The 16868-nt window shown below is 52.6% G+C and overlaps 10 non-coding genes across 10 annotated transcripts; all 10 read left to right on the forward strand.

The window, feature by feature from the left end:
• The first annotated feature begins 111 nt into the window (after window positions 1-111).
• Window positions 112-184, forward strand: TRNAK-CUU (transfer RNA lysine (anticodon CUU)). The gene has a single exon. It is a non-coding gene; the product is annotated as a tRNA-Lys (tRNA).
• A 742-nt stretch (window positions 185-926) lies between these two features.
• Window positions 927-999, forward strand: TRNAK-CUU (transfer RNA lysine (anticodon CUU)). The gene has a single exon. It is a non-coding gene; the product is annotated as a tRNA-Lys (tRNA).
• Window positions 1000-3369: 2370 nt separating this feature from the next.
• Window positions 3370-3442, forward strand: TRNAK-CUU (transfer RNA lysine (anticodon CUU)). Its single transcript has one exon. It is a non-coding gene; the product is annotated as a tRNA-Lys (tRNA).
• A 3181-nt stretch (window positions 3443-6623) lies between these two features.
• On the forward strand, window positions 6624-6696 carry TRNAK-CUU (transfer RNA lysine (anticodon CUU)). The gene has a single exon. It is a non-coding gene; the product is annotated as a tRNA-Lys (tRNA).
• Window positions 6697-7440: 744 nt separating this feature from the next.
• On the forward strand, window positions 7441-7513 carry TRNAK-CUU (transfer RNA lysine (anticodon CUU)). Its single transcript has one exon. It is a non-coding gene; the product is annotated as a tRNA-Lys (tRNA).
• Window positions 7514-8255: 742 nt separating this feature from the next.
• On the forward strand, window positions 8256-8328 carry TRNAK-CUU (transfer RNA lysine (anticodon CUU)). Its single transcript has one exon. It is a non-coding gene; the product is annotated as a tRNA-Lys (tRNA).
• Window positions 8329-9060: 732 nt separating this feature from the next.
• TRNAK-CUU (transfer RNA lysine (anticodon CUU)) lies at window positions 9061-9133 on the forward strand. Its single transcript has one exon. It is a non-coding gene; the product is annotated as a tRNA-Lys (tRNA).
• Window positions 9134-11503: 2370 nt separating this feature from the next.
• On the forward strand, window positions 11504-11576 carry TRNAK-CUU (transfer RNA lysine (anticodon CUU)). Its single transcript has one exon. It is a non-coding gene; the product is annotated as a tRNA-Lys (tRNA).
• A 744-nt stretch (window positions 11577-12320) lies between these two features.
• On the forward strand, window positions 12321-12393 carry TRNAK-CUU (transfer RNA lysine (anticodon CUU)). Its single transcript has one exon. It is a non-coding gene; the product is annotated as a tRNA-Lys (tRNA).
• A 2370-nt stretch (window positions 12394-14763) lies between these two features.
• Window positions 14764-14836, forward strand: TRNAK-CUU (transfer RNA lysine (anticodon CUU)). The gene has a single exon. It is a non-coding gene; the product is annotated as a tRNA-Lys (tRNA).
• The last annotated feature ends 2032 nt before the right edge of the window (window positions 14837-16868 follow it).

The following is a 16868-nucleotide window of genomic DNA, read 5'->3' on the forward strand; positions in this document are numbered from 1 at the left end:
GTGTCAGGTCAGCAGCAGAGAAATTGAAACAAAGGGGCCTCCTGGGATAACCACACACTACTTCCTCACAAAGAACACACAGAGGGTGTGTGAAATGATATAGCCACAGCAGCCTGGCTAGCTCAGTCGGTAGAGCATGAGACTCTTAATCTCAGGGTCGTGGGTTCGAGCCCCACGTTGGGCGTGATGCTTTTTAAAGGCTTCTCCATTTTCGGGTTTAACATTAACTCTCACCTTTTTCAGATATTTCGCTGAGGCTTAAAACTTCACACACACACACATCCTGCAGTTTGCCTCACGATTCCCACAGGACTCCACACAACGCAGCACTTCCCGCCCTGGGATGCGCCGCTCGGAGCGGTCCTAGGCCGAGCCTTTCCTGCGCCCTTTCCAAGCCTGAGCCGCCCGTGCTTACAGCGAGCTCCGAGTCCGCTCCGGTCCGTCCTGTCCACCCCCATCCTTTCAAAAAGAGGAGTTTTACGGTCTCATCCCCGCTGGTGTTATGATTAAAGTAGGTATGAAAACTACTTTATGTCAGCAGCGGGATTTGACCACGGGACTGGGGAAGATACTGCTCTTGAATGTGGCACCTTACACCGCTCGGCCATTCCGGCAGACTTCGGAAAACGGCTCTGGAGGCTGACTGCCACCTCGCGAAACAGGGAGAGTTCACACTCTTCTCTACTGGACATTTAAGCATGTGCCCAGAGACAGGTTGAAAGGACAGATGCATGTATGTACCAGCTTGAGCTCCAGAAAGACTGATGGGGACATAAGACTGGGGTAGAGCGAGAGATGGAGAAAGAGAAAGGTGCCTGTGTCGAGTCAGCAGCAGAGAAAATGAAACAAAGGGGCCTCCTGGGATAACCACACTACTTCCTCACAAAGAGCACACAGAGGGTGTGTGAAATGACATGGGCACAGCAGCCCGGCTAGCTCAGTCGGTAGAGCATGAGACTCTTAATTTCAGGGTCGTGGGTTCGAGCCCCACGTTGGGCATGATGCTTTATAAAGGCTTCTCCATTTTCGGGTTTAACATTAACTCTCACCTTTTTTAGATATTTTGCTGAGGCTTAAAACTACACACACACACATCCTGCAGTTTGCCTCACGATTCCCACAGGACTCCACACAATGCAGCACTTCCCGCCCTGGGAGGCGCCGCTGGGAGCTGTCCTAGGCCGAGCCTTTCCTGCGCCCTTTCCTAGCCTGAGCCGCCCGTGCTTACAGCGAGCTCGGAGTCCGCTCCGGTCCGTCCTGTCCCCCCCCATCCTTTCAAAAAGAGGAATTTAAAGTCTCATCCCTGCTGGTGTTATGATTAAAGTAGGTATGACAACTACTTTATGTCGGCAGCAGGATTTAATTACGGGACTGGGGAAGATACTGCTCTTGAATGTGGCGCCTTACACCGCTCGGCCATTCCGGCAGCCTGCAGAACACGGCTCTGGAGGCTGACTGCCCCCTCGCGAAACAGGGAGAGTTCACACTGTTCTCTACTGGACATTTAAGAATGTGCCCAGAGACAGGTTGAGAGGACAGATGCATGTATGTACCAGAGTGAGCTCCAGAGAGACTGATGGGGACATAAGACTGGGGTAGAGCGAGAGATGGAGAAATAGGAAGGTGCCTGGGTCGAGTCAGCAGCAGAGAAAATGAAACAAAGGGGCCTCCTGGGATAACCACACACTACTTCCTCACAAAGAACACACAGAGGGTGTGTGAAATGACATAGGCACAGCAGCCTGGCTAGCTCAATCGGTGGAGCATGAGACTCTTAATCTCAAGGTTGTGGGTTCGAGCCCCACGTTGGGTGTAAAGCTTTTTAAAGGCTTCTCCCTTTTCGGGTTTAACATTAACTCTCACCTTTTTCAGATATTTCGCTGAGGCTTAAAAATACACAAACACACATCCTGCTGTTTGCCTCACGATTCCCACAGGACTCCACACAACGCAGCACTTATCGCCCTGGGAGGCGCCGCTGGGAGCGGTCCTCGGCCGAGCCTTTCCTGCCCCCTTTCCTAGCCTGAGCCGCTCGTGCTTACAGCGAGCTCGGAGTCCGCTCCGGTCCGTCCTGTCCCCCCCCATCCTTTCAAAAAGAGGAGTTTAAAGTCTCATCCCTGCTGGTGTTATGATTAAAATAGGTATGAAAACTACTTTATGTCGGCAGCGGGATTTGATCACGGGACTGGGGAAAATACTGCTCTTGAATGTGGCGCCTTACACCGCTCGGCCATTCCGGCAGCAAGAAGAACACGGCTCTGGAGGCTGACTGCCACCTCGCGACACAGGGAGAGTTCACACTGTTCTCTACTGGACATTTAAGTATGTGCCCAGAGACAGGTTGAGAGGACAGATGCATGTATGTACCAGAGTGAGCTCCAGAGAGACTGATGGGGACATAAGACTGGGGTAGAGCGAGAGATGGAGAAAGAGAAAGGTGCCTGTGTCGAGTCAGCAGCAGAGAAAATGAAACAAAGGGGCCTCCTGGGATAACCACACACTACTTCCTTACAAAGAACACACAGAGGGTGTGTGAAATGACAGGCACAGCAGCCTGGCTAGCTCAGTCGGTAGAGCATGAGACTCTTAATCTCAGGGTCGTGGGTTCGAGCCCCACATTGGGCGTGATGCTTTTTAAAGGCTTCTCCATTTTCGGGTTTAACATTAACTCTCACCTTTTTCAGATATTTCGCTGAGGCTTAAAACTACACACACACACACATCCTGCAGTTTGCCTCACGATTCCCACAGGACTCCACACAACGCAGCACTTCCCGCCCTGGGAGGCGCCGCTGGGAGCGGTCCTAGGCCGAGCCTTTCCTGCGCCCTTTCCTAGCCTGAGCCGCCCGTGCTTACAGCGAGCTCGGAGTCCGCTCCGGTCCGTCCTGTCCCCCCCCCATCCTTTCAAAACGAGGAGTTTAAGGTCTCATCCCCGCTGGTGTTATGATTAAAGTAGGTATGAAAACTACTTTATGTCGGCAGCGGGATTTAATTACGGGACTGGGGAAGATACTGTTCTTGAATGTGGCGCCTTACACCGCTCGGCCATTCCGGCAGCCTCCGGAACACGGCTCTGGAGGCTGACTGCCCCCTCGCGAAACAGGGAGAGTTCACATTGTTCTCTACTGGACATTTAAGTATGTGCCCAGAGACAGGTTGAGAGGACAGATGCATGTATGTACCAGAGTGAGCTCCAGAGAGACTGATGGGGACATAAGACTGGGGTAGAGCGAGAGATGGAGAAAGAGAAAGGTGCCTGTGTCGAGTCAGCAGCAGAGAAAATGAAACAAAGGGGCCTCCTGGGATAACCACACACTACTTCCTCACAAAGAGCACACAGAGGGTGTGTGAAATGACATAGGCACAGCAGCCCGGCTAGCTCAGTCGGTAGAGCATGAGACTCTTAATCTCAGGGTCGTGGGTTCGAGCCCCACGTTGGGCGTGATGCTTTATAAAGGCTTCTCCATTTTCGGGTTTAACATTAACTCTCACCTTTTTTAGATATTTTGCTGAGGCTTAAAACTACACACACACACATCCTGCAGTTTGCCTCACGATTCCCACAGGACTCCACACAATGCAGCACTTCCCGCCCTGCGAGGCGCCGCTGGGAGCTGTCCTAGGCCGAGCCTTTCCTGCGCCCTTTCCTAGCCTGAGCCGCCCGTGCTTACAGCGAGCTCGGAGTCCGCTCCGGTCCGTCCTGTCCACCCCCATCCTTTCAAAAAGAGGAGTTTTACGGTCTCATCCCGCTGGTGTTATGATTAAAGTAGGTATGAAAACTACTTTATGTCAGCAGCGGGATTTGACCACGGGACTGGGGAAGATACTGCTCTTGAATGTGGCACCTTACACCGCTCGGCCATTCCGGCAGACTTCGGAAAACGGCTCTGGAGGCTGACTGCCACCTCGCGAAACAGGGAGAGTTCACACTCTTCTCTACTGGACATTTAAGCATGTGCCCAGAGACAGGTTGAAAGGACAGATGCATGTATGTACCAGAGTGAGCTCCAGAAAGACTGATGGGGACATAAGACTGGGGTAGAGCGAGAGATGGAGAAAGAGAAAGGTGCCTGTGTCAGGTCAGCAGCAGAGAAATTGAAACAAAGGGGCCTCCTGGGATAACCACACACTACTTCCTCACAAAGAACACACAGAGGGTGTGTGAAATGATATAGCCACAGCAGCCTGGCTAGCTCAGTCGGTAGAGCATGAGACTCTTAATTTCAGGGTCGTGGGTTCGAGCCCCACGTTGGGCGTGATGCTTTATAAAGGCTTCTCCATTTTCGGGTTTAACATTAACTCTCACCTTTTTTAGATATTTTGCTGAGGCTTAAAACTACACACACACACATCCTGCAGTTTGCCTCACGATTCCCACAGGACTCCACACAATGCAGCACTTCCCGCCCTGGGAGGCGCCGCTGGGAGCTGTCCTAGGCCGAGCCTTTCCTGCGCCCTTTCCTAGCCTGAGCCGCCCGTGCTTACAGCGAGCTCGGAGTCCGCTCCGGTCCGTCCTGTCCCCCCCCATCCTTTCAAAAAGAGGAATTTAAAGTCTCATCCCTGCTGGTGTTATGATTAAAGTAGGTATGACAACTACTTTATGTCGGCAGCAGGATTTAATTACGGGACTGGGGAAGATACTGCTCTTGAATGTGGCGCCTTACACCGCTCGGCCATTCCGGCAGCCTGCAGAACACGGCTCTGGAGGCTGACTGCCCCCTCGCGAAACAGGGAGAGTTCACACTGTTCTCTACTGGACATTTAAGATTGTGCCCAGAGACAGGTTGAGAGGACAGATGCATGTATGTACCAGAGTGAGCTCCAGAGAGACTGATGGGGACATAAGACTGGGGTAGAGCGAGAGATGGAGAAATAGGAAGGTGCCTGGGTCGAGTCAGCAGCAGAGAAAATGAAACAAAGGGGCCTCCTGGGATAACCACACACTACTTCCTCACAAAGAACACACAGAGGGTGTGTGAAATGACATAGGCACAGCAGCCTGGCTAGCTCAATCGGTAGAGCATGAGACTCTTAATCTCAGGGTTGTGGGTTCGAGCCCCACGTTGGGTGTAATGCTTTTTAAAGGCTTCTCCCTTTTCGGGTTTAACATTAACTCTCACCTTTTTCAGATATTTCGCTGAGGCTTAAAAATACACAAACACACATCCTGCTGTTTGCCTCACGATTCCCACAGGACTCCACACAACGCAGCACTTATCGCCCTGGGAGGCGCCGCTGGGAGCGGTCCTCGGCCGAGCCTTTCCTGCCCCCTTTCCTAGCCTGAGCCGCCCGTGCTTACAGCGAGCTCGGAGTCCGCTCCGGTCCGTCCTGTCCCCCCCCATCCTTTCAAAAAGAGGAGTTTAAAGTCTCATCCCTGCTGGTGTTATGATTAAAATAGGTATGAAAACTACTTTATGTCGGCAGCATGATTTGATCACGGGACTGGGGAAAATACTGCTCTTGAATGTGGCGCCTTACACCGCTCGGCCATTCCGGGAGCATGCAGAACACGGCTCTGGAGGCTGACTGCCACCTCGCGACACAGGGAGAGTTCACACTGTTCTCTACTGGACATTTAAGTATGTGCCCAGAGACAGGTTGAGAGGACAGATGCATGTATGTACCAGAGTGAGCTCCAGAGAGACTGATGGGGACATAAGACTGGGGTAGAGCGAGAGATGGAGAAATATGAAGGTGCCTGGGTCGAGTCAGCAGCAGAGAAAATGAAACAAAGGGGCCTCCTGGGATAACCACACACTACTTCCTCACAAAGAACACACAGAGGGTGTGTGAAATGACATAGGCACAGCAGCCTGGCTAGCTCAATCGGTAGAGCATGAGACTCTTAATCTCAGGGTTGTGGGTTCGAGCCCCACGTTGGGTGTAATGCTTTTTAAAGGCTTCTCCCTTTTCGGGTTTAACATTAACTCTCACCTTTTTCAGATATTTCGCTGAGGCTTAAAAATACACAAACACACATCCTGCTGTTTGCCTCACGATTCCCACAGGACTCCACACAACGCAGCACTTATCGCCCTGGGAGGCGCCGCTGGGAGCGGTCCTCGGCCGAGCCTTTCCTGCCCCCTTTCCTAGCCTGAGCCGCCCGTGCTTACAGCGAGCTCGGAGTCAGCTCCGGTCCGTCCTGTCCCCCCCCATCCTTTCAAAAAGAGGAGTTTAAAGTCTCATACCTGCTGGTGTTATGATTAAAATAGGAATGAAAACTACTTTATGTCGGCAGCGGGATTTGATCACGGGACTGGGGAAAATACTGCTCTTGAATGTGGCGCCTTACACCGCTCGGCCATTCCGGCAGCATGCAGAACACGGCTCTGGAGGCTGACTGCCACCTCGCGACACAGGGAGAGTTCACACTGTTCTCTACTGGACATTTAAGTATGTGCCCAGAGACAGGTTGAGAGGACTGATGCATGTATGTACCAGAGTGAGCTCCAGAGAGACTGATGGGGACATAAGACTGGGGTAGAGCGAGAGATGGAGAAAGAGAAAGGTGCCTGTGTCGAGTCAGCAGCAGAGAAAATGAAACAAAGGGGCCTCCTGGGATAACCACACACTACTTCCTTACAAAGAACACACAGAGGGTGTGTGAAATGACAGGCACAGCAGCCCGGCTAGCTCAGTCGGTAGAGCATGAGACTCTTAATCTCAGGGTCGTGGGTTCGAGCCCCACGTTGGGTGTGATGCTTTTTAAAGGCTTCTCCATTTTCGGGTTTAACATTAACTCTCACCTTTTTCAGATATTTCGCTGAGGCTTAAAACTACACACACACACACATCCTGCAGTTTGCCTCACGATTCCCACAGGACTCCACACAACGCAGCACTTCCCGCCCTGGGAGGCGCCGCTGGGAGCGGTCCTAGGCCGAGCCTTTCCTGCGCCCTTTCCTAGCCTGAGCCGCCCGTGCTTACAGCGAGCTCGGAGTCCGCTCCTGTCCGTCCTGTCCCCCCCCCATCCTTTCAAAACGAGGAGTTTAAGGTCTCATCCCCACTGGTGTTATGATTAAAGTAGGTATGAAAACTACTTTATGTCGGCAGCGGGATTTAATTACGGGACTGGGGAAGATACTGCTCTTGAATGTGCCGCATTAAACCGCTCGGCCATTCCGGCAGCCTCCGGAACACGGCTCTGGAGGCTGACTGCCCCCTCGCGAAACAGGGAGAGTTCACACTGTTCTCTACTGGACATTTAAGTATGTGCCCAGAGACAGGTTGAGAGGACAGATGCATGTATGTACCAGAGTGAGCTCCAGAGAGACTGATGGGGACATAAGACTGGGGTAGAGCGAGAGATGGAGAAAGAGAAAGGTGCCTGTGTCGAGTCAGCAGCAGAGAAAATGAAACAAAGGGGCCTCCTGGGATAGCCACACACTACTTCCTCACAAAGAGCACACAGAGGGTGTGTGAAATGACATAGGCACAGCAGCCCGGCTAGCTCAGTCGGTAGAGCATGAGACTCTTAATCTCAGGGTCGTGGGTTCGAGCCCCACGTTGGGCGTGATGCTTTATAAAGGCTTCTCCATTTTCGGGTTTAACATTAACTCTCACCTTTTTTAGATATTTTGCTGAGGCTTAAAACTACACACACACACATCCTGCAGTTTGCCTCACAATTCCCACAGGACTCCACACAATGCAGCACTTCCCGCCCTGGGAGGCGCCGCTGGGAGCTGTCCTAGGCCGAGCCTTTCCTGCGCCCTTTCCTAGCCTGAGCCGCCCGTGCTTACAGCGAGCTCGGAGTCCGCTCCGGTCCGTCCTGTCCACCCCCATCCTTTCAAAAAGAGGAGTTTTACGGTCTCATCCCCGCTGGTGTTATGATTAAAGTAGGTATGAAAACTACTTTATGTCAGCAGCGGGATTTGACCACGGGACTGGGAAAGATACTGCTCTTGAATGTGGCACCTTACACCGCTCGGCCATTCCGGCAGACTTCGGAAAAAGGCTCTGGAGGCTGACTGCCACCTCGCGAAACAGGGAGAGTTCACACTCTTCTCTACTGGACATTTAAGCATGTGCCCAGAGACAGGTTGAAAGGACAGATGCATGTATGTACCAGAGTGAGCTCCAGAAAGACTGATGGGGACATAAGACTGGGGTAGAGCGAGAGATGGAGAAAGAGAAAGGTGCCTGTGTCAGGTCAGCAGCAGAGAAATTGAAACAAAGGGGCCTCCTGGGATAACCACACACTACTTCCTCACAAAGAACACACAGAGGGTGTGTGAAATGATATAGCCACAGCAGCCTGGCTAGCTCAGTCGGTAGAGCATGAGACTCTTAATCTCAGGGTCGTGGGTTCGAGCCCCACGTTGGGCGTGATGCTTTTTAAAGGCTTCTCCATTTTCGGGTTTAACATTAACTCTCACCTTTTTCAGATATTTCGCTGAGGCTTAAAACTACACACACACACACATCCTGCAGTTTGCCTCACGATTCCCACAGGACTCCACACAACGCAGCACTTCCCGCCCTGGGATGCGCCGCTCGGAGCGGTCCTAGGCCGAGCCTTTCCAAGCCTGAGCCGCCCGTGCTTACAGCGAGCTCGGAGTCCGCTCCGGTCCGTCCTGTCCACCCCCATCCTTTCAAAAAGAGGAGTTTTACGGTCTCATCCCCGCTGGTGTTATGATTAAAGTAGGTATGAAAACTACTTTATGTCAGCAGCGGGATTTGACCACGGGACTGGGGAAGATACTGCTCTTGAATGTGGCACCTTACACCGCTCGGCCATTCCGGCAGACTTCGGAAAACGGCTCTGGAGGCTGACTGCCACCTCGCGAAACAGGGAGAGTTCACACTCTTCTCTACTGGACATTTAAGCATGTGCCCAGAGACAGGTTGAAAGGACAGATGCATGTATGTACCAGCTTGAGCTCCATAAAGACTGATGGGGACATAAGACTGGGGTAGAGCGAGAGATGGAGAAAGAGAAAGGTGCCTGTGTCGAGTCAGCAGCAGAGAAAATGAAACAAAGGGGCCTCCTGGGATAACCACACACTACTTCCTCACAAAGAGCACACAGAGGGTGTGTGAAATGACATAGGCACAGCAGCCCGGCTAGCTCAGTCGGTAGAGCATGAGACTCTTAATTTCAGGGTCGTGGGTTCGAGCCCCACGTTGGGCGTGATGCTTTATAAAGGCTTCTGCATTTTCGGGTTTAACATTAACTCTCACCTTTTTTAGATATTTTGCTGAGGCTTAAAACTACACACACACACATCCTGCAGTTTGCCTCACGATTCCCACAGGACTCCACACAATGCAGCACTTCCCGCCCTGGGAGGCGCCGCTGGGAGCTGTCCTAGGCCGAGCCTTTCCTGCGCCCTTTCCTAGCCTGAGCCGCCCGTGCTTACAGCGAGCTCGGAGTCCGCTCCGGTCCGTCCTGTCCCCCCCCATCCTTTCAAAAAGAGGAATTTAAAGTCTCATCCCTGCTGGTGTTATGATTAAAGTAGGTATGACAACTACTTTATGTCGGCAGCAGGAATTAATTACGGGACTGGGGAAGATACTGCTCTTGAATGTGGCGCCTTACACCGCTCGGCCATTCCGGCAGCCTGCAGAACACGGCTCTGGAGGCTGACTGCCCCCTCGCGAAACAGGGAGAGTTCACACTGTTCTCTACTGGACATTTAAGAATGTGCCCAGAGACAGGTTGAGAGGACAGATGCATGTATGTACCAGAGTGAGCTCCAGAGAGACTGATGGGGACATAAGACTGGGGTAGAGCGAGAGATGGAGAAATAGGAAGGTGCCTGGGTCGAGTCAGCAGCAGAGAAAATGAAACAAAGGGGCCTCCTGGGATAACCACACACTACTTCCTCACAAAGAACACACAGAGGGTGTGTGAAATGACATAGGCACAGCAGCCTGGCTAGCTCAATCAGTAGAGCATGAGACTCTTGATCTCAGGGTTGTGGGTTCGAGCCCCACGTTGGGTGTAATGCTTTTTAAAGGCTTCTCCCTTTTCGGGTTTAACATTAACTCTCACCTTTTTCAGATATTTCGCTGAGGCTTAAAAATACACAAACACACATCCTGCTGTTTGCCTCACGATTCCCACAGGACTCCACACAACGCAGCACTTATCGCCCTGGGAGGCACCGCTGGGAGCGGTCCTCGGCCGAGCCTTTCCTGCCCCCTTTCCTAGCCTGAGCCGCCCGTGCTTACAGCGAGCTCGGAGTCCGCTACGGTCCGTCCTGTCCCCCCCCATCCTTTCAAAAAGAGGAGTTTAAAGTCTCATCCCTGCTGGTGTTATGATTAAAATAGGTATGAAAACTACTTTATGTCGGCAGCGGGATTTGATCACGGGACTGGGGAAAATACTGCTCTTGAATGTGGCGCCTTACACCGCTCGGCCATTCCGGCAGCATGCAGAACACGGCTCTGGAGGCTGACTGCCACCTCGCGACACAGGGAGAGTTCACACTGTTCTCTACTGGACATTTAAGTATGTGCCCAGAGACAGGTTGAGAGGACAGATGCATGTATGTACCAGAGTGAGCTCCAGAGAGACTGATGGGGACATAAGACTGGGGTAGAGCGAGAGATGGAGAAAGAGAAAGGTGCCTGTGTCGAGTCAGCAGCAGAGAAAATGAAACAAAGGGGCCTCCTGGGATAACCACACACTACTTCCTTACAAAGAACACACAGAGGGTGTGTGAAATGACAGGCACAGCAGCCAGGCTAGCTCAGTCGGTAGAGCATGAGACTCTTAATCTCAGGGTTGTGGGTTCGAGCCCCACGTTGGGCGTGATGCTTTTTAAAGGCTTCTCCATTTTCGGGTTTAACATTAACTCTCACCTTTTTCAGATATTTCGCTGAGGCTTAAAACTACACACACACACACATCCTGCAGTTTGCCTCACGATTCCCACAGGACTCCACACAACGCAGCACTTCCCGCCCTGGGAGGCGCCGCTGGGAGCGGTCCTAGGCCGAGCCTTTCCTGCGCCCTTTCCTAGCCTGAGCCGCCCGTGCTTACAGCGAGCTCGGAGTCCGCTCCGGTCCGTCCTGTCCCCCCCCCATCCTTTCAAAACGAGGAGTTTAAGGTCTCATCCCCGCTGGTGTTATGATTAAAGTAGGTATGAAAACTACTTTATGTCGGCAGCGGGATTTAATTACGGGACTGGGGAAGATACTGCTCTTGAATGTGGCGCCTTACACCGCTCGGCCATTCCGGCAGCCTCCGGAACACGGCTCTGGAGGCTGACTGCCCCCTCGCGAAACAGGGAGAGTTCACACTGTTCTCTACTGGACATTTAAGTATGTGCCCAGAGACAGGTTGAGAGGACAGATGCATGTATGTACCAGAGTGAGCTCCAGAGAGACTGATGGGGACATAAGACTGGGGTAGAGCGAGAGATGGAGAAAGAGAAAGGTGCCTGTGTCGAGTCAGCAGCAGAGAAAATGAAACAAAGGGGCCTCCTGGGATAACCACACACTACTTCCTCAGAAAGAGCACACAGAGGGTGTGTGAAATGACATAGGCACAGCAGCCCGGCTAGCTCAGTCGGTAGAGCATGAGACTCTTAATCTCACGGTCGTGGGTTCGAGCCCCACGTTGGGCGTGATGCTTTTTAAAGGCTTCTCCATTTTCGGGTTTAACATTAACTCTCACCTTTTTCAGATATTTCGCTGAGGCTTAAAACTACACACACACACACATCCTGCAGTTTGCCTCACGATTCCCACAGGACTCCACACAACGCAGCACTTCCCGCCCTGGGATGCGCCGCTCGGAGCGGTCCTAGGCCGAGCCTTTCCTGCGCCCTTTCCAAGCCTGAGCCGCCCGTGCTTACAGCGAGCTCGGAGTCCGCTCCGGTCCGTCCTGTCCACCCCCATCCTTTCAAAAAGAGGAGTTTTACGGTCTCATCCCCGCTGGTGTTATGATTAAAGTAGGTATGAAAACTACTTTATGTCAGCAGCAGGATTTGACCACGGGACTGGGGAAGATACTGCTCTTGAATGTGGCACCTTACACCGCTCGGCCATTCCGGCAGACTTCGGAAAACGGCTCTGGAGGCTGACTGCCACCTCGCGAAACAGGGAGAGTTCACATTCTTCTCTACTGGACATTTAAGCATGTGCCCAGAGACAGGTTGAAAGGACAGATGCATGTATGTACCAGCTTGAGCTCCAGAAAGACTGATGGGGACATAAGACTGGGGTAGAGCGAGAGATGGAGAAAGAGAAAGGTGCCTGTGTCGAGTCAGCAGCAGAGAAAATGAAACAAAGGGGCCTCCTGGGATAACCACACACTACTTCCTCACAAAGAGCACACAGAGGGTGTGTGAAATGACATAGGCACAGCAGCCCGGCTAGCTCAGTCGGTAGAGCATGAGACTCTTAATTTCAGGGTCGTGGGTTCGAGCCCCACGTTGGGCGTGATGCTTTATAAAGGCTTCTCCATTTTCGGGTTAAACATTAACTCTCACCTTTTTTAGATATTTTGCTGAGGCTTAAAACTACACACACACACATCCTGCAGTTTGCCTCACGATTCCCACAGGACTCCACACAATGCAGCACTTCCCGCCCTGGGAGGCGCCGCTGGGAGCTGTCCTAGGCGAGCCTTTCCTGCGCCCTTTCCTAGCCTGAGCCGCCCGTGCTTACAGCGAGCTCGGAGTCCGCTCCGGTCCGTCCTGTCCCCCCCCATCCTTTCAAAAAGAGGAATTTAAAGTCTCATCCCTGCTGGTGTTATGATTAAAGTAGGTATGACAACTACTTTATGTCGGCAGCAGGATTTAATTACGGGACTGGGGAAGATACTGCTCTTGAATGTGGCGCCTTACACCGCTCGGCCATTCCGGCAGCCTGCAGAACACGGCTCTGGAGGCTGACTGCCCCCTCGCGAAACAGGGAGAGTTCACACTGTTCTCTACTGGACATTTAAGAATGTGCCCAGAGACAGGTTGAGAGGACAGATGCATGTATGTACCAGAGTGAGCTCCAGAGAGACTGATGGGGACATAAGACTGGGGTAGAGCGAGAGATGGAGAAATAGGAAGGTGCCTGGGTCGAGTCAGCAGCAGAGAAAATGAAACAAAGGGGCCTCCTGGGATAACCACACACTACTTCCTTACAAAGAACACACAGAGGGTGTGTGAAATGACAGGCACAGCAGCCCGGCTAGCTCAGTCGGTAGAGCATGATACTCTTAATCTCAGGGTCGTGGGTTCGAGCCCCACGTTGGGCGTGATGCTTTTTAAAGGCTTCTCCATTTTCGGGTTTAACATTAACTCTCACCTTTTTCAGATATTTCGCTGAGGCTTAAAACTACACACACACACACATCCTGCAGTTTGCCTCACGATTCCCACAGGACTCCACACAACGCAGCACTTCCCGCCCTGGGAGGCGCCGCTGGAAGCGGTCCTAGGCCGAGCCTTTCCTGCGCCCTTTCCTAGCCTGAGCCGCCCGTGCATACAGCGAGCTCGGAGTCCGCTCCGGTCCGTCCTGTCCCCCCCCCATCCTTTCAAAACGAGGAGTTTAAGGTCTCATCCCCGCTGGTGTTATGATTAAAGTAGGTATGAAAACTACTTTATGTCGGCAGCGGGATTTAATTACGGGACTGGGGAAGATACTGCTCTTGAATGTGGCGCCTTACACCGCTCGGCCATTCCGGCAGCCTCCGGAACACGGCTCTGGAGGCTGACTGCCCCCTCGCGAAACAGGGAGAGTTCACACTGTTCTCTACTGGACATTTAAGTATGTGCCCAGAGACAGGTTGAGAGGACAGATGCATGTATGTACCAGAGTGAGCTCCAGAGAGACTGATGGGGACATAAGACTGGGGTAGAGCGAGAGATGGAGAAAGAGAAAGGTGCCTGTGTCGAGTCAGCAGCAGAGAAAATGAAACAAAGGGGCCTCCTGGGATAACCACACACTACTTCCTCACAAAGAGCACACAGAGGGTGTGTGAAATGACATAGGCACAGCAGCCCGGCTAGCTCAGTCAGTAGAGCATGAGACTCTTAATCTCAGGGTCGTGGGTTCGAGCCCCACGTTGGGCGTGATGCTTTATAAAGGCTTCTCCATTTTCGGGTTTAACATTAACTCTCACCTTTTTTAGATATTTTGCAGAGGCTTAAAACTACACACACACACATCCTGCAGTTTGCCTCACGATTCCCACAGGACTCCACACAATGCAGCACTTCCCGCCCTGGGAGGCGCCGCTGGGAGCTGTCCTAGGCCGAGCCTTTCCTGCGCCCTTTCCTAGCCTGAGCCGCCCGTGCTTACAGCGAGCTCGGAGTCTGCTCCGGTCCGTCCTGTCCACCCCCATCCTTTCAAAAAGAGGAGTTTTACGGTCTCATCCCCGCTGGTGTTATGATTAAAGTAGGTATGAAAACTACTTTATGTCAGCAGCGGGATTTGACCACGGGACTGGGGAAGATACTGCTCTTGAATGTGGCACCTTACACCGCTCGGCCATTCCGGCAGACTTCGGAAAACGGCTCTGGAGGCTGACTGCCACCTCGCGAAACAGGGAGAGTTCACACTCTTCTCTACTGGACATTTAAGCATGTGCCCAGAGACAGGTTGAAAGGACAGATGCATGTATGTACCAGAGTGAGCTCCAGAAAGACTGATGGGGACATAAGACTGGGGTAGAGCGAGAGATGGAGAAAGAGAAAGGTGCCTGTGTCAGGTCAGCAGCAGAGAAATTGAAACAAAGGGGCCTCCTGGGATAACCACACACTACTTCCTCACAAAGAACACACAGAGGGTGTGTGAAATGATATAGCCACAGCAGCCTGGCTAGCTCAGTCGGTAGAGCATGAGACTCTTAATCTCAGGGTCGTGGGTTCGAGCCCCACGTTGGGCGTGATGCTTTTTAAAGGCTTCTCCATTTTCGGGTTTAACATTAACTCTCACCTTTTTCAGATATTTCGCTGAGGCTTAAAACTACACACACACACACATCCTGCAGTTTGCCTCACGATTCCCACAGGACTCCACACAACGCAGCACTTCCCGCCCTGGGATGCGCCGCTCGGAGCGGTCCTAGGCCGAGCCTTTCCTGCGCCCTTTCCAAGCCTGAGCCGCCCGTGCTTACAGCGAGCTCGGAGTCCGCTCCGGTCCGTCCTGTCCACCCCCATCCTTTCAAAAAGAGGAGTTTTACGGTCTCATCCCCGCTGGTGTTATGATTAAAGTAGGTATGAAAACTACTTTATGTCAGCAGCGGGATTTGACCACGGGACTGGGGAAGATACTGCTCTTGAATGTGGCACCTTACACCGCTCGGCCATTCCGGCAGCCTCCGGAACACGGCTCTGGAGGCTGACTGCCCCCTCGCGAAACAGGGAGAGTTCACACTGTTCTCTACTGGACATTTAAGTATGTGCCCAGAGACAGGTTGAGAGGACAGATGCATGTATGTACCAGAGTGAGCTCCAGAGAGACTGATGGGGACATAAGACTGGGGTAGAGCGAGAGATGGAGAAAGAGAAAGGTGCCTGTGTCGAGTCAGCAGCAGAGAAAATGAAACAAAGGGGCCTCCTGGGATAACCACACACTACTTCCTCACAAAGAGCACACAGAGGGTGTGTGAAATGACATAGGCACAGCAGCCCGGCTAGCTCAGTCGGTAGAGCATGAGACTCTTAATTTCAGGGTCGTGGGTTTAACATTAACTCTCACCTTTTTCAGATATTTCGCTGAGGCTTAAAACTACACACACACACACATCCTGCAGTTTGCCTCACGATTCCCACAGGACTCCACACAACGCAGCACTTCCCGCCCTGGGATGCGCCGCTCGGAGCGGTCCTAGGCCGAGCCTTTCCTGCGCCCTTTCCAAGCCTGAGCCGCCCGTGCTTACAGCGAGCTCGGAGTCCGCTCCGGTCCGTCCTGTCCACCCCCATCCTTTCAAAAAGAGGAGTTTTACGGTCTCATCCCCGCTGGTGTTATGATTAAAATAGGTATGAAAACTACTTTATGTCAGCAGCGGGATTTGACCACGGGACTGGGGAAGATACTGCTCTTGAATGTGGCACCTTACACCGCTCGGCCATTCCGGCAGCCTCCGGAACACGGCTCTGGAGGCTGACTGCCCCCTCGCGAAACAGGGAGAGTTCACACTGTTCTCTACTGGACATTTAAGTATGTGCCCAGAGACAGGTTGAGAGGACAGATGCATGTATGTACCAGAGTGAGCTCCAGAGAGACTGATGGGGACATAAGACTGGGGTAGAGCGAGAGATGGAGAAAGAGAAAGGTGCCTGTGTCGAGTCAGCAGCAGAGAAAATGAAACAAAGGGGCCTCCTGGGATAACCACACACTACTTCCTCACAAAGAGCACACAGAGGGTGTGTGAAATGACATAGGCACAGCAGCCCGGCTAGCTCAGTCGGTAGAGCATGAGACTCTTAATTTCAGGGTCGTGGGTTTAACATTAACTCTCACCTTTTTCAGATATTTCGCTGAGGCTTAAAACTACACACACACACACATCCTGCAGTTTGCCTCACGATTCCCACAGGACTCCACACAACGCAGCACTTCCCGCCCTGGGAGGCGCCGCTGGAAGCGGTCCTAGGCCGAGCCTTTCCTGCGCCCTTTCCTAGCCTGAGCCGCCCGTGCTTACAGCGAGCTCGGAGTCCGCTCCGGTCCGTCCTGTCCCCCCCCCATCCTTTCAAAACGAGGAGTTTAAGGTCTCATCCCCGCTGGTGTTATGATTAAAGTAGGTATGAAAACTACTTTATGTCGGCAGCGGGATTTAATTACGGGACTGGGGAAGATACTGCTCTTGAATGTGGCGCCTTACACCGCTCGGACATTCCGGCAGCCTCCGGAACACGGCTCTGGAGGCTGACTGCCCCCTCGCGAAACAGGGAGAGTTCACACTGTTCTCTACT

This window comes from Pleurodeles waltl, chromosome 6 (genome assembly GCF_031143425.1).
Source record: "Pleurodeles waltl isolate 20211129_DDA chromosome 6, aPleWal1.hap1.20221129, whole genome shotgun sequence".
Taxonomy (NCBI): domain Eukaryota; kingdom Metazoa; phylum Chordata; class Amphibia; order Caudata; family Salamandridae; genus Pleurodeles; species Pleurodeles waltl.